Here is a 16,819-nt window from a genome sequence, read left to right as displayed (position 1 = left end):
GCCAACCGCCATTAAACCTCATAGAAGAAGAATCAAACGATTTTTCTTTCCAAGTTCGCAGTAATCTTGAAAGCTCGGGAAGTTCCCAGATCCTTGATGATTTGAAACCAGCATTATTAGGGACGTTGTCACATATTCATTATTGATCTCTTCACAGGTGGTGAGGATTCTATACCACCTACGAAATGAGTATCTTCAGGATTAGAAAATGCCTTCTAACCACGGGTCTACTCTGCATCACTACTATCATTGTGTTTTATTCTGGACAGCAATCCTCCAATTCATTTGTTGATTTTGTAAAAAATGCCTTTCGGCCGCTGGACCGTATCTTCTCTCCACCGCCGGACGACGACCCATGGTTTCAGAAGCGCTTCATCAGATCTATCAAACCATTTCTGACGAGAGAGAACAAGGAACTCCCCGATGATACCAGAACGTGGTGGCGGGTAGGKTAAATGTATTTTTTTMATTAATATATATTTAAATATGTCTTAACTAATGTAACAGGCAGGGAGCTGGCCTCGACTTTCTAGCCCGAAGTCCAGCGSGCTATCAACTGTGSCCCAAAAGCATGCTCGAGCGGCAGAGTCGATATGCGCTCATAAACCCAGGGTCGTTACAAAACAAAAAGCKATGACAAACATTGGATAAATAMAATKATTTCCAGCGCAAYTCCAACACGTTCGCATTCAGCAATAGGGCCTATAATTCATTAAAGTTATAGCCTATACACTGACCCTAGCAACATCAAAAAGACTATGCTTATTGAGTCAACCGTTAAAAGAAAACAAAAACAAATTAGGAAAAATAAAACACGATCCCACCAGAGTAGCTTGTGGCGCGTAATGATTGCTTARTCAAAGCGTAATGATTGCTTATTCAAAACGTTATTGCACTAACTTACCCCATCTCTAAAGAACAACCCGACTGAGCGCAGACATCAWTTCAACCTTTTTCGTTTTGATTTACATTTCGGTTGATTTGTCAACTAACGTGAAATCAACAAAACATTATACCATGTCATTGGATTTAGATTAAACGTTGGGTGAAGACGCAATTCCCTCACATTGATGATTTTATGCAAGTCCAATCAATGTCCCATTTTGATGCAAGGTCATAGACCTATGATGTGGAAACATTTATTCAACCATGAGACTGCTCAACTGTCACAGTAGCCTCCAATATAGATTGGCCCAGTGGTCACCAACCTTTTCTGAGTCACGATCACTGAGTCAAAATGCATGCCGAGATCTACCGCTCTGATTTAAATTTTTTTTTTTTATTAACATGATTAATTGTAAGCCTATGCAACAATAACCAATTAAAAACAGTACTGTAACAATGAGGTTTGTGCAGTAAACTATAGACCCAATACATAAGTCGCTCTGGATAAGAGCGTCTGCTAAATGACTTAAATGTAAATGTAAATTATCACCGCATACTGGCTTTGCTTGAATTTACCTGCCAATGCATTGTTGTTCAGGACATCTTTTTATTTTTAATCCAAATTTGAGGTGGACTATATGATCACACCGGTAATAGATCTATTGTTGTATTACTTGTGAGGCACAGCTGAGTGAGCATACATTTAAATCATTAGCTGTTTATTTTACTGGGCTGATGGTGCTTACATCTGATGGTCAGTCTCAGCGGAGGGAGAGAGCAGCAGACTGAGGGTCCGTCTCTCAACATCTCTCCGCTCTCCCTTCCCTCCACCGACACTGACCAAAAAGGGTCACCGTCTTCCAGCTGATGGCCAAACTGGAGTCGCACCGCATTATTTCTGCCTCATGCACAAATTCATGTTGTTACTCCTATGAACAGAGAAAGTGAAATATTCATTGATATTAAAAAAGACCCAACCCGCTAAGAATACATCGCAAGCCTTTAGATGCACTMCATACTCAATCATTACTGCTGCACTGCTTGATGTAGCGTTGGTTATACAAGTGTTGAATACAAAGTGTTGACAGTGCGGAGTAAGAACTTAAACATAAACTCACTCATAAAAACAGCATCTCTTTGCTGTACTCATTGAGTGTCAATCTAGTCATGTTTTTGAAATCTCACAGTATCAATTTTGCCGTAGCTTTCTTTTATGCCTGCTACGTTACTGCAGACTCGGTCATTTGAGCAATCTGATTGACCAGCATTGGCATAGTGCACTTAATTTCCTCTCCAGGCCCACCGGGAAGGCAGAGTTTGTACCTTAAGACACATGACATGGCAACAGTTTGCCTACCCGGGGCGCAGGGAAGCTAAATTGGCTGCACCTAACACCAACAGCCCGAGACTAATAATACAAAAAATAGGAACACAAGGCTTTATCGTTGGGTTTTTTACAGAAATGTTTGGCGTTCGACTAGAAATGCCTTGGAGATCGACAAGTCGATCGCGATCGACCGGTTGGTGACCACTGGATTAGCCTATTCACGATGGTCAATGAATGTCCCAAACGCTCACGACAACTATACATTGAAATGGCCAAACATGTTAAGTATCTTGTTAATACTGTTGCATGTTTCTTTTTCTCTTGTTGTTTATATGAGAGTTTTTAATTCAGAATGAACTTTTATTGGTTGGGTTTAGGCTGTGTGAATGAGTGAGCCCTTCACTACAAGGACATTGTTTTAATGTATTGCTAATCTACCGGATAAAACAAGTTGGATYCAGAATTCCTCTCATTTTAACCATTTGTCATTCCAGGCAATACTATAGCAACATTGTAAATTGTGCCTCTTCCCTGTTAATTGGTTTTGAATCCTGATTGGCTGGTTAATTGAACACTWYWMSMSRCRCTSWSKSKYWYWMWMWYWYWYKWSMMGTSWRWMTMTWMAGAMKRRRMTGMYGKYKAYYMSWSAYWWTMSMMWRSRSTGTGWYWYRYSKMSMMGWYKKKCASWMTTWYSMSTSWSWMTTRRRRMTMTTWTKRRSRKSRMTTWRAKWAAAAAAAAWAAWAWWRWCKCRRRTSTMTTTWWYKSRCTRTAAGTGATCGAGTAAGGCCAGCTCTTTCACACGCTGCAATACAAGCGTTGTCACTGACAACTGATTAACTGATTGCTATTGTAGTCAACAATAACCTGTTTTTCTGGACAGAGACCATGTTCAATCCAAACATAAGTCTCAGAATACTCAGAAATGATGCATTGCAGCAGATTTAACAGCTCAGTTCCCTCTGCAGGTGAACATGAAATCATTATATACAAATCACACAATATACATCATCAGATTTGACTGGTTTGTGCTGATGTTATGATTGTCATCTGAGTTGTGCTGCGTGTCCATTGGGTATTTATTGGTGTTTCATGTGTTGACTGGTGCAATCAAATAAAGTACCATCTTATCACCAGGAAATCCAGAATGACAATAGCACAGCCAAGTTCAGCGAGGTGGTGGAGAAGTGTTCCAGGTCATCCCTGATGCTGACCTCCACATGGACGCGGGCCATGAGCGCCATGGAAGCTGTGCTGTGGTGGGGAACTCTGGGAACCTCAAGGGTTCCCACTTCGGAGCCCTCATAACTCCAGTGACGTTGTCATAAGGTAGGCCAACAGAGGGTGTTGACAGAGGGCGCACTTTAAGCATTGGCAGTGCCATTGAAGACTTAAGCCATTTTGAGTTAGTCAACTGGGTGGGTCTTCCTATGGGTTAAGGAAGGATCACAGGATTCCATAAAGCAGGGCCGTAAACAGACCTTGTAGGTCACAGGTGTCAAACTCATTCCACGGAGGGCCGAGTGTCTGCGGGTTTTCGCTCCTCCCTTGTACTTGATTGATGAATTAACATCACTAATTAGTTAGGAACTCCCCACACTGGTTGTCTAGGGCTTTATTGAAAGGAAAAACCAAAAACCTGCAGACCACTAGGCCCTCCGTGGAATGAGTTTGACACCCCTGTTGTAGGTGCTCAAAATTGGAAGGGCAACCGCCCGTCTTTCTGCTGCGTGTTGGCTATCAGCCAACCAGACTGACTAAATCAATTGTTGATCAAATATTATGCTGCTGTGCCAGTACTGTTGATTATTTAAACTAGATGGCTTGCTACACACACTCAACTGGTGACCGCATCTCAAATCCTTTGGATAATGGGGTGCGCCCGGTTGCCCCCAGTCTGACCTGTACGGCGATTGCGCGCGCCCCATTATCCAAAGGATTTGAGATGCGGTCACCAGTTGAGTGTGTGTAGCAAGCCATCTAGTTTAAAAAAATCAAGCTCCGTACAGGTAAGACTGGGGGCAACCGGGCGCACGCAAGCTCCGTACAGGGCAGACTGGGGGTAACCGTGCGCACGCGCACGCAAGCTCCGTACAGGGCAGACTGGGGGCAACCGGGCGCACGCAAGCTCCGTACAGGGCAGACTGGGGGCAACCGGGCACACGCAAGCTCCGTACAGTGCAGACTGGGGGCAACCGGGCACACGCAAGCTCCGTACAGGGCAGACTGGGGGTCAGGGTGGTGAACTTGAAGATGTCACAACTTGGGGGGCAGTGGGTTCAGAACAACAAAGACAAACTGTATACAAAAAAATATATAATTATGCCACCACCCAAAAGGGCACTTGGCAAGTGGGAGGGCAAAGGGACAGGTATTCAGGCACAGTGCCTGCCATCCAGGTCAGTAGGAGGGATCAGCCAATTTAATTGAGAGTTATGTCCCAATTATCCCCACCAACTCAGTGTGCACTTGTTCACTATATACAGTGCATTCTGAAAGTATTCAGACCTCTTCCCTGTTTCCACATGTTGTTACGTTACAGCCTTATTCTAAAATGGATTAAATAAAATAATCCTCAATCTACACACAATACCCCATAATGACAAAGTGAAAACAGGTTTCTCAACATTTTTGCAAATTTATATCAAATTTCCATAAGGATTCAGACCCTTTGCTATGAAACTCAAAAATTGATCTTGGATACATCCTGTTTCACCAAAAAAAATTTCACCAGGTAGGCCAGTTGAGAACAAGTTCTCATTTACAACTGCGACCTGGCCAAGATAAAGCAAAGCAGTGCGACACAAACCACAACACAGAGTTGCACATGGAATAAACAAACACAGTCAATAACACAATAGAAAAATAGTCTATACAGTGTGTGCAAATGAGGTAAGGCAATAAATAGGCCATAGTGGTGAAATAATTACAATTTAGCAATCAATTAAACACTGGAGTGATAGATGTGCAGAAGATGAGTGTGCAAGTAGAGATACTGGGGTGCAAAGGAGCAAATACAGTATGGTGATGAGGTAGTTGGATGGGCTATTTACAGATGGGCTATGTGCAGTGATCTGTGAGCTGCTCAGACAGCTGATGCTTAAAGTTAGTGAGGGAGCTATGAGTCTCCAGCTTCAGTGATTTAAAAAAATAAATATATATATATTTATATATATATTTTTTTGCAATTCGTTCCAGTCATTGGCAGCAGAGAACTGGAAGGAAAGGCATCCAAAGGAGGAAATGGCTTTGGGGGTGACATGTGAAATATACGTGCTGGAGCGCGTGCTACAGGTGGGTGCTGCTATGATGACCAGTGAGCTAAGGTGGACTTTACCTAGCAGAGACTTGTAGATGACCTGGAGCCAGTGGATTTGGCGACGAGTAAGAAGCGAGGGCCAGCCAACGAGAGCGTACAGGTTGCAGTGGTGGGTAGTATATGGGGCTTTGGTGACAAAACAGATGGCACTGTGATAGCAAATTGGATGCAGTCTGAGTAGAGTGTTGGAGGCTATTTTGTACATGACATCGCTGAAGTCAAGGATCAGTAGGATAGTCAGTTTTACGAGGGTATGTTTGGCAGCATGAGTGAAGGAGGCTTTGTTGTGAAGTAGGAAAACGATTCTAGATGTAATTTTGGATTGGAGATGCTTAATGTGAGTCTGGAAGGAGAGTTTACAGTCTAACCAGACACCTAGGTATTTGTAGTTGTCCACATATTCTAGGTCAGAACCGTCCAGAGTAGTGATGCTGGACTGGCAGGCAGGTGCTGCCACTGAAGTTTCCCAAGAACCGTGACCTCCATCATTCTTAAATGGAAGAAGTTTGGAACCACCAAGACTGTTCCTAGAGCTGGCTGCCCGGCCAAACCTGAGGAATCGGGGGAGAAGGGTCTTGGTCAGGGAGGTGACCAAGAACCTGATGGTCACTTACAGAGCTCCAGAGTTCCTTTGGGGAGAAGGGAGAACCTTCCAGAAAGACAACCGTCTCTGCAGAACCTCACCAATCAGGCCTTTATGGTAGTGGCCAGACGGAAGCCACTCCTCAGTGAAAGGCACATGACACCCTGCTTGGGAGTTTGCCAAAAGGCACCTAAAGGACTCTGACCATGAGACACAAGATTCTCTGATTTGATTAAACCAAGATTAAACTCTTTGTCCTGAATGCCAAACGTCATGCCTGGAGGAAACCTGGCACCATCCCACGGTAACGCGTGGTGGAAGTATGCTGTGGGGATGTTATTCAGTGGCAGGGACTGGGAGACTAGTCGGAAATGAGGGAAAGATGAACAGAGCAAAGTACAGAGAGATCCTTGAAGAAAACCTGCTCCGGAGCGCTCAGGACCTCAGACTGGGGTGACGGCTCACCTTCCAACAGGACAACGACCCTAAGCACACAGCCAAGACAACGCAGGAGTGGCTTCGGTACAAGTCATTGAGTGGRACAGCRAGAGCCCGGACTTGAACCTGATCAAACATGTCTGGAGAAACCTAAAAAAATWGCTGTGCAGCGARGCTCCCRAACCAACCTGACAGAGCTTGAAAGGATCTGCAGAGKAGAATGGGAGAAACTCCCCAAATACAYGTGTGCCAAGCTTGTAGTTATACCCATAAAATGCGAGGCTGGAATCTCTGCCAAAGGTGCTTCAACAAAGTAAATGGTCTAAATACTTATGTAATTGTGTTATGTTTTTATATAAATTTGCAACAATTTAAACCTGCTTTTGCTTTGTCATTATGGGGAATTGTGTGTCGATTTGAGGGGGGGGYCGATTTAATACATTTTAGAATAAGGCTGTAACGTAACAAAATGTGGAAATGGTCAAGGGGTCTGAATACTTTCTGTAGACACTGTAAGATATGGTGGCACTCCCACTAGCTAMCCCATGCCTCCACCAATCCAACGCTTTTACATTTGTGGGAAGTAGAGGTCACGCTCCAGTGGAAAGGAACAAACCTTCCATAGCTGAATGTGGCAGTAAATAACCGACCTTGGCTTTATGCCTGTACAGACCGCCCACTCCAGGTAGCAGCGTGCACCAGTTTGTTTACTGACTGCCAATCAACTCATAGAAGCCGAAAATAAGAAATGGACTACTTAAAATAAAGATGGCGCTACCCGTTCTGTCACTGTTGAACGAAGAGCTTTGAAATATTGCAGTTATTGTATGGGTTCCTGCTATCTAGAATGAACAAGGCTCCTACCTCTGGCTATGAGGAGGATGTTGGGAAACGGACCACGTATCACATCATGTACCCAGAGAGTGCAATAGACCTGGACAATGCCACTAGGTTCCTGTTGATCCCTTTCAAGACTCTGGACCTTCAGTGGCTACCAGGCGCCATGACCACTGGYTCTCACATCACTTTGTGAGTAACAACTTATCATGGACTCTTCTGATTTAGTTAAGTGTTAATCAACACTGGTCCTACAGTCCCTGGACAAAAACACCTGATTCAACTCATTGAGGGCTTGACGATTAGTTGACAAGTTGAATCAGGTGTGCTTGTCCAGGGCTACTGGAGTTGGGAAACCCTGCTACACCATGCATTTTCCTAAGATAACATAGCTAGCACCTCCTAGATGAAATTAAGTCTTCTTTTATTCAACAGGTCATATTTACCACTTAGACAGAAGATAAAGGCCAACAAAGATTTGGTGAGTCACCTTGTTCATTTATTATGGTTATTATCCATCTACACAGGCAATATCTAATGCATGATCTTTTATACGGTCTCTTGGACAGTAGGTCTGCTTGTAGTTGAGGATGTGTGTTATGGGCAGAGCCATGTTTAGATACATTTTTAAAACCGACAACTAAATAAATGGTTTCCTAACAAAGGAGGCGGTGATGTCAAATGTATTTATTTTGTAATTTAGCAGACACTCTCTTCCAGAGCAACTTAGTGAGTGCATACATTTTCATACTGATCCCCATTGGGAATTGAACCCACAACCCTGGTGTTGCAAGCGCCATGCTCTGCCAACTGAGCTACATTGGTATTTGCCTAGGGGTGAATGTGTCATTACGAGTCAGAGCTTGAGACCGTATCAGAATGGGAGTGTACTAACTGCATCATGGCATCCCATCTCTGACACTATCCATCTAACAAAGTGACTTCTCAAATTTGATGCATCACAGTAGACATTCCTCTGTTTCTAATTAAATCAGGTTGATAGACATGTAATGTGCAATATATTCCATGCAGGTATTGGTCCTGAATCCTGTGTTTATGAAATATGTTCATGAAACCTGGCTTGACTATCAGGGCAAATACCCCTCCACTGGATTCATGGCTTTGATATTATCCCTACACATCTGTGACAAGGTAAGACCCATAGATATCAACAGATACAACAACACCTCATGTCACAATGCGGAAGAGACGCACGCAAACGCACAGTCATGTTGTGGTACTGTGAATTTTACATTGTACATTTGTAATATTAGAGTAATGTCTTGAATTATGTTTTATTTATGATGTAGGCTTTTGCGACGTGATTGTTTGGACCCCAGGAAGAGTAGCTCATGCCCTGACAGGAACTAATGTGGATCCTAATAAATACTAAATATCAACATGCTCTGCTAGGAATGTGGATAGGAGTGTACTTCCTCAGCAAGACACACTGTATACTACACACTGTATACTAGTGAAAGGGGAATACCTAGTCAGTTGTCCAATTGAAATGTGTCTTTCGCTTTTAACCTAACCGCTCTGAATCAGAGCGGTAGAGGCGGGGGTGCTGCATTAATCGACATCCATGTCTCCGGCGCCCGGGGAACAGTGGGTTAACTGCCTTGTTCAGGGGCAGAACAACATATTTTTACCTTGTCAGTTCAGGGATTCAATCCAGCAACCTTCCGGTTACTGGCCCAATGCTCTAACCACTAGGTTACCTAGGTAGCTAGGTTACCTGCCGTCCCACTACACACTGTGTACTACACATGATCGCAATGCAGGAAACCAACTCTGACACCTAATGGATTTGCGTAGTTCTGGCATAGTTCTGACAATCTGTGGTATCGTCACATATTACTGACCCAAATCATGTAGGCTGATACACAATATATCCCATTGCCATAAATAAAACCTTTTGGTAAACWTTATGAAACTAACTCTCTAAATATGTATTTCCAATGCAGGTGAATGTGTATGGATTTGGGAAAGACAAAGATGGGAACTGGCACCACTACTGGGAAACCCTAGTCGATAAAAATCTCCAAACTGGAKTACACGATGGAAACTATGAGTACAACGTCACCATGAGGCTCTCGGAAATGCACAAACTACAGTTATTTAAGGGATTTCGCTTATAATTCATAAAGATAATTTCCCMTACAGCTGTATATACACTATAAAAAGCTTTTTATTAAAGCAGATTAATCAAGTAGGTGTTAGCCTATTGTCTACATTGCACAGCATTTACGTGCTCAAATACCTTATCCCTTTATCTGCACTACCGTTTTTGGTTTTGTGTGAACTTGAACAATGTGGGGCCATACTTATGAACTTTGGCTTAGACCATGGTTTAACCATTGGTCTAAAATGGCTAGCTTGTCTCATAGGCCAACCTGGCCAAATTAGCCACGATGCTGTGGACGGCCAGCAGATAATTATATGCAGTAACAAATTCCGTCTCGGCCAGTTTAAAATTGGCATGATCCAATGCGTTTTTTCACTAATGCATCCTTAACAGAAGTCCACTGGCACGTTCTTATACTCAAATTAACTGCATCACATGCAAAAATCTGTCTGGATGATTACCTCAGTGTAGGAATCCTAGTTCCTGACAATATTCACCACCTGTGACGTAAGTATGAATCTCCCGTGTTATAATTTTTCTGTTTCAACATATGAACTTACATTCATTGTGGTATTGTTAAGGAAACTACAGCCATCACCTTAAAAATGAAGCCTAAGAATGAATTTCATAAAGCGCTAGGCCTACGACTTCAGCCTTCACCAACACTGCTACTAGGGCCTAATAATATCTCAGCATATGAGGCTGCATGGATGTGTACACTACACAACATGTAAGTTAMGGCTACAATGTTTTTATAATCATTATCTAGKCTACCTTGTTTAACAGTYTAAATTGACTGGTCTGGCTAGGTTCACCAAGTGTCCAGTAAAGGGCGAAGCTACTCCAGAAATCCGCTGAGGTGAAGCCTCATGGCTTCACTACTTATGAAGCCCATTCAGTTAAGCGACTGACTGCTCTCCTATTCTGTAACGCATGCTATTGACTGACTGCTCTCCTATTCTGTAACGCATCTATTGACTGACTGCTCTCCTATTCTGTAACGCATGCTATTGACTGACTGCTCTCCTATTCTGTAACGCATGCTATTGACTGACTGCTCTCCTATTCTGTAACGCATGCTATTGACTGACTGCTCTCCTATTCTGTAACACATGCTATTGACTGACTGCTCTCCTATTCTGTAACGCATGCTATTGACTGACTGACTGCTCTCCTATTCTGTAACGCATGCTATTGACTGACTGACTGCTCTCCTTTCTGTAACGCATGCTATTGACTGACTGGCTTAGCCTATATAGACATTCAGATCGACAATGGAGCCATCTCATTGTCATGGACGTGTTATTTGCTGGGCTAGCGTATATCAACACGATAGCCTATTGCCGGTTTAAATAGCTATTGAAAGCAAAATGATGTCCAAAATGGTGTTGATATAGGCAAGCCTAGACCTATAGGTTGAATGTTACACGTATTCACCCCAGATAGTGTCCCCCTAGCTATAACCTATTGAAAATGGGACTTTAGTTCAGCCTACACTTCAAATATTTATTAGGCCTACACTAATTCTGGTTGTATTGTGAATCGAAGAGCAGGTAACACGTAGTAAATGAACATTAAAGGATCTTGGAGTCACTCCGACTGAAAGGCTATAGGTTAGGCCAAAAATATTACAAATATTAGTCACTACAATGAAATTTGGTGAAATTACATGTGTACACTTAATTGTATAATAATTTATATGCATTTTGATCATCGCCTACTTTTGTGCTATTTCCCTCGAGGACCAGCAGTGGAGGGTTTGCTCCTTAAAAACAATCTTGCCCCAAATGGGATTCAAACTCACAGCCACTTTTTTTTTTTTTTTTTAACCTTTTATTTTACTAGGGAATTCAGTTAAGAACAAATACTTATTTTCAATGACGGCCTAGGAACAGTGGGTTAACTGCCTTGTTCAGGCAGAACGACAGATTTTTACCTTGTCAGCTCGGGATTCGATCTTGCAACCTTTTTAGTTATTATAGAAGAATTGAAGTTGCATTGTATCGCAGACCTGTAGCCTACTGTCCACCACAGATTGTTTGTGGACTGATTTGCGGAGTACGGGCACAGGTCACGTCAACATGGATATCTAAGATGGAACGCATTCTCAGGGATTTCTATGTTGATGGGTGTTTTCAAATGTTTTTGTGTGAAATGTTTTAGGCTAGACTTCTGATATGTTGAAATATATTAAGCATTGGCCGTTATGATAACTATGAAGAAATATTGTTTGTGAAGGGAAGTATTCATTTTAAAGATGCACTCTCAAATGTTTGTATAATTACAGATAGTTTTGAGTGGTGCTCATGAGCCAAAAGTGGTCCCCCTTTTTTTTTGTGTGTACTACGTCATTAATTTAGTTATTTTATTTTTACAAAATGTGTGATATCATCCAATCCCTGCAAAATGTTACGAGTTTGTTGTGCTTAAGATCCCGGACTGCATCTTTTTAATTTATGAAATACTGATTTGAGGTGCATTTTGTATTATTCCAATGTTGGTGGCTGTGTATTTAATATCAATCGTCATCTCTATAATTTTCTAAATGTGTTAAATGAAATCTCTGGTAGACATAAAATGCATTACATCCAATGTTAGTGTGCTGCAGTATAGTGTCAGTTACATATGGGTGTGTGCGTGCGCGCACCCACACCTAAGTCTCCCCTTTTTTATAATTAATCTTCATTCTGCAACTTGACTCAGTCAGTGGTTACTGTGTTTTTGTTTATGTATACAAAATAAACTGAAATATCACATTTACATAAGAATTCAGACCCTTTACTTAGTACTTTGTTGATGCACCTTTGGCAGAGATTACAGCTCCAAGTGTTCTTGGGTATGACGCTACAAGCTTGGCACACCTATATTTGGGGAGTTTCTCCTCTCAAGCTCTGTCAGGTTGGATGGGGAGCGTTGCTGCACAGCTATTTTCAGGTCTCTCCAGAGATGTTCGATCGGGTTCAAATCCGGTCTCTAGCTGGGCCACTCAAGGACATTCAGAGACTCGTCCCGAAGCCACTCCTGTGTTGTCTTGCCTTTGTGATAGTTAAATAAATACAAATTAAAAACTTTGGGTCGTTGTCCTGTTGGAAGGTGAACCTTTACCCCAGTCTGAGGTCCTGGGCGCTCTAGAGCAGGATTTCATCAAGGATCTCTCTGTACTTTGCTCCGTTTGTCTTTTTCCTGACTAGTCTTACAGTCCCTGCCGCTGAAAAGCATCCTCATAGCATGATGCTTTCACCACCATACTTCACCGTAGGGATGATTGGTGCCATGATTCCTCCAGACATAATGCTTGGTATTCAGGACAAAGGGTTCAATCTTGGTTTCATCAGATAATCTTGTTTCTCATGGTCTGAGAGTCCTTTAGGTGCCTTTTGGCAAACTCCAAGAGGGCTGTCGTGCATTTTTACTGAGGAGTGGCTTCCGTCTGGCAACTCTACCATAAAGGCCTGAGTGGTGGAGTGCTACAGAGATGGTGGTCCTTCTGGAAGGTTCTCCCATCTTCAGAGGAACTCTGGAGCTCTGCCTGAGTGACCATTGGGTTCTTGTTCATCTCCCTGACCAAGGCACATCTCCCCCAATTCCCCAGTTTGGCCGTGCAGCCAGCTCTAGGAATAGCCAGCTCTAGGAGTCTTGGTGGTTCCAAACTTCTTCCATTTAAGAATGATGGAGGCCACTGTGTTATTGGGGACCTTCAATTTTGCTGAAAAAATGTTGGTACCCTTCCCCAGATCTGTGCCTTGGCACAATCCTGTCTCAGAGCTCTACGGACAATTCCTTTGACCTCATGGCTTGATTTCTTTTCTTTTTTTGCTCAACTGAGACCTTTTTATATAGACAGGTGTGTACCTTTCCAAATCATGTCCAATAAATTGAATTTACCACAGTTGGACTCCCAAGTTATTGATCATCCTTGATGTTTCTATGGAAACAGAATGCACCTGAGCATTCTTTTTTTTTTACATTTACAAAAAATTCTAAACCTGTTTTTGCTTTGTCGTGTGGTTTATTTAATCCATTTTAGAATAAGGCTAATGTAACAAAATGTGGAAAAAGTCAAGGGGTCTGAATGCACTGCATCTATTAGTTTATTTAGAGGAGACAAACTAATAAGATGCATACACAACATATGTTGTAGGAACATACATTGTTTTGGGGTGTATGTAGTAGTGTCACGACATCCGCAGAAGTCGGTGCCTCTCCTTGTTCGTTCGGCGGTCGGCGTCGCCGGCCTTCTAGCCATCATCGATCTACTTTTCATTTTCCATTTGTTTTGTCTTGTCTTCCCACACACCTGGTTTCAATTCCATCATTACATGTGTATTTAACCCTCTGTTCCCCCCCCCCCATGTACTCGTCCAGAATTGTTTTTTGTAGTGCTTGTGCACGTTATGCTGGTGTGTGACGGGTTTTGTACCCATTGATTTATTGTTCTGTTTCCGGTGATTTTTATTATTATACTGCGCTGTTGTTAACACTGTTTTTGCTCTCCTGCGCCTGACTTCTCTGCTGCCAGTACGCACCCCTTACACCCCGACAATGTATGTTCCTACATGTATGTTGTAGAAACATGCACAATTATGGGAGACAATTTAATTCAGAGGTTCATAATCTGGAATTATTACGCATCAATAGAATGTCATTGATGTTTCTGTAAATATTGGGGTATCTAAGAACATGGATAATCANTAATCTGGAATTATTACGCATCAATAGAATGTCATTGATGTTTCTGTAAATATTGGGGTATCTAAGAACATGGATAATCAGTTAATAGCTCTATCTACTGCCCCCTGCAGGAATGGACCTCAAACTGGGTCCAGAGCCCTTGCTCAAAGATGGAAGCTACCTAGTTATGAAAGAGCCAATTCCCTTCCTGCTTCCAATGTCTAAGAAGAACTATTTTGGCAGGTGTAAGGGCCAGCTAATGAGAGGAGGCTGGACTCTGTCCAACATTATACATTGTTTATTAGTCAGTGTTTGAGAGAACATGTAAATAAAGAATTCCAGAACACCGTGAATTCTCAGACAGAGACCGATGCTGAGAGACTCACCGTGCACCTCACTGAGTGGAGATTCATGGTGTTCTAGTCATTTCCACTACTGAGCCTTATCATCTACATCTACCATGGGGAACACAGACGATGGAGATGTTCTGTCTGTCTCCTGCTCCATCAGGCTGCCTCGGTCTCCTGCTCTGTCAGTCTCTCCCTCTCTGTGCAAACAGGTTGTGTATAAGTGAAGTGTTTCTGTCTACAGGGGATGTTGGTAGGAGACTCCGGTGTAGGGAAGACCTGCTTGCTAGTTTGCTTCAAAAGTGTCTGCTAAATGACATGTAAATTCACCATGATGTTTCCTGCAGGTAGAACCCTATCATAGGACAATTTTTAACTTCTTGGGCATTGATACCTAGTTACACTGGGACATTTTTCCTCCTGAGAGTTTGTTTGATTCAAAATATATTTATCATATTTAGTTTTAATGTTTAATGTCTAGCTAATGTATTTAAAGTATGGTTTACTGGATGTGCAGTGTGTTGAACTTTTTATAACATATTTGGTAACGTGAATACATTTCTGTGCAACAGGTAACATACTAGGAGCTATATGAGTTACTATGTACGATGTGCAACAGTCTATGTTCGAAAGGAGACTGGTATCTAAAGAAATGTCGTCTAAGGCAAGGAGAAAAACATGTTAATAGCCTACTGAAGAAAACACAGCAAAAGCTAGAGTTTAATCTTCTATGTCATCCCTGTTTTTTTGTGTCATTTTGTCAAGGCATATGATTAAGTGTTTAGACTACGCTCATAGACTACACTCATAGAACAAAGGGTTATTTGGCTCTCCCCATAGGAGAACCCTTTTTGGTATCCGTCCATTTAAAAAAATAAAAGTTTGCTGTTTAGTTTATATGAATTTGAAGTTATTTTTTACTTTTGATATTAAGTATATTTAAAAACAAGTACTTTTAGACTCGTAGTATTTTGCTGGATCGATTTTACTTGAGCATTTTCTATAAGGTATCTTTCTTTGAGAGTGAGAGACTCTCCCTCTGACACCGATTACACCATCACTATGAAACTATCCATTCTCTGCCACTGTCTGAGATGATAAACTCAGCCCTGTTGGTCATTACCTCGGTCAATCAATCTAGTTTGTTCACTGCCCAACTTTTGTTAACCCTAAAGGGACAACTGGGTATTTTCTAGAAGTAAAGCTTAGGGAAGCACTTTGGTAATAAAAAACATGTTTACATGTGTTTCTTGTTTCAAATGGTCATTTTATCTGCTCCGCAGTGATGCGCATTATGTGTAGAACTCAAACACAGATTCAACCACAAAGACCAGGGAGGTTTTCCAATGCCTTGCAAAGAAAGGCACCTAAAAATGTAAAAACCGCTGACTTTCAATATCCCTTTGAGCATGGTGAAGTTATTAATTACTATTTGGATGGTGAATCAATCAACCCAGTCGTTACAATGATACAGGACTCGTGTGCTGCAGAGGAGGGAACCTGCTCAGGGATTTCCCTGGGAGGCCAATGGTGACTTTAAAACAGTTGCAGATTGTAATGGCTGTGATAGGCGAAAACTGAGGATTGATCAACAACTTTGTAGTTACTCCACAATACTAACCTAAATGACAGAGTGAAAATAAGGAAGCCTTCACAGAATACAAATATTCCAAAACATGCATGCTGTTTGCAGTAAGGCACTAAAGTAAATCTGCCAAAACTTTATGTCCTGAATWCAAAGTGTTATGTTATTGGTCTGTACCMGCTTTAAGTTAGTTTTAACAGTGGCCAAGTAGGCTACTGTGGCTATTTGATCATAATGTACCATCAAAAACAATGGAGAAKATGCATCCCATAACATTTTAACATGGAAAAAGTTATATCGTTCAGCCTACTGTAGKAAKRAATGTGTGGTGTTCAATGTAGTCCTACATTCCATAAAACATGCAGGGCTTGACATTAACCTGTTTATCCACTTGTCCTTCAGACAGGGAAGTGACTGAAAATATTGTGGCCTACCATCCACCACTTTACAAAATAAAGTGAATTATTATTCCCACAATATTATCAGATACATTATGCTACCCTCTGCCTATTGGTTGGCTACTCATCTTATTCAAGCKTGTCTCAAAATACAACACTGCCCCTTTWAYYYSKAAAAKAYSCCRTTTTCCTGACTGGCTTTTCAAAGATGTCTAGAAGATGTCCCCCATTGCTGACTACAAAGGATCTATAACTGGGCTAATAACTCACTAACTAGCAAAGGATATGAACAAAATGTGCACA

General features: G+C 41.9%; 1 pseudogene; it reads left to right on the top strand.

The window, feature by feature from the left end:
- LOC112073119 (CMP-N-acetylneuraminate-beta-galactosamide-alpha-2,3-sialyltransferase 1-like) lies at positions 1-9,599 on the top strand (annotated as a pseudogene).
- The last annotated feature ends 7,220 nt before the right edge of the window (positions 9,600-16,819 follow it).

This window comes from Salvelinus sp. IW2-2015, unplaced genomic scaffold, assembly GCF_002910315.2.
Source record: "Salvelinus sp. IW2-2015 unplaced genomic scaffold, ASM291031v2 Un_scaffold2154, whole genome shotgun sequence".
Classification (NCBI taxonomy): Eukaryota; Metazoa; Chordata; class Actinopteri; order Salmoniformes; family Salmonidae; genus Salvelinus; species Salvelinus sp. IW2-2015.
This window is presented reverse-complemented; position numbering and strand designations above follow the sequence as displayed.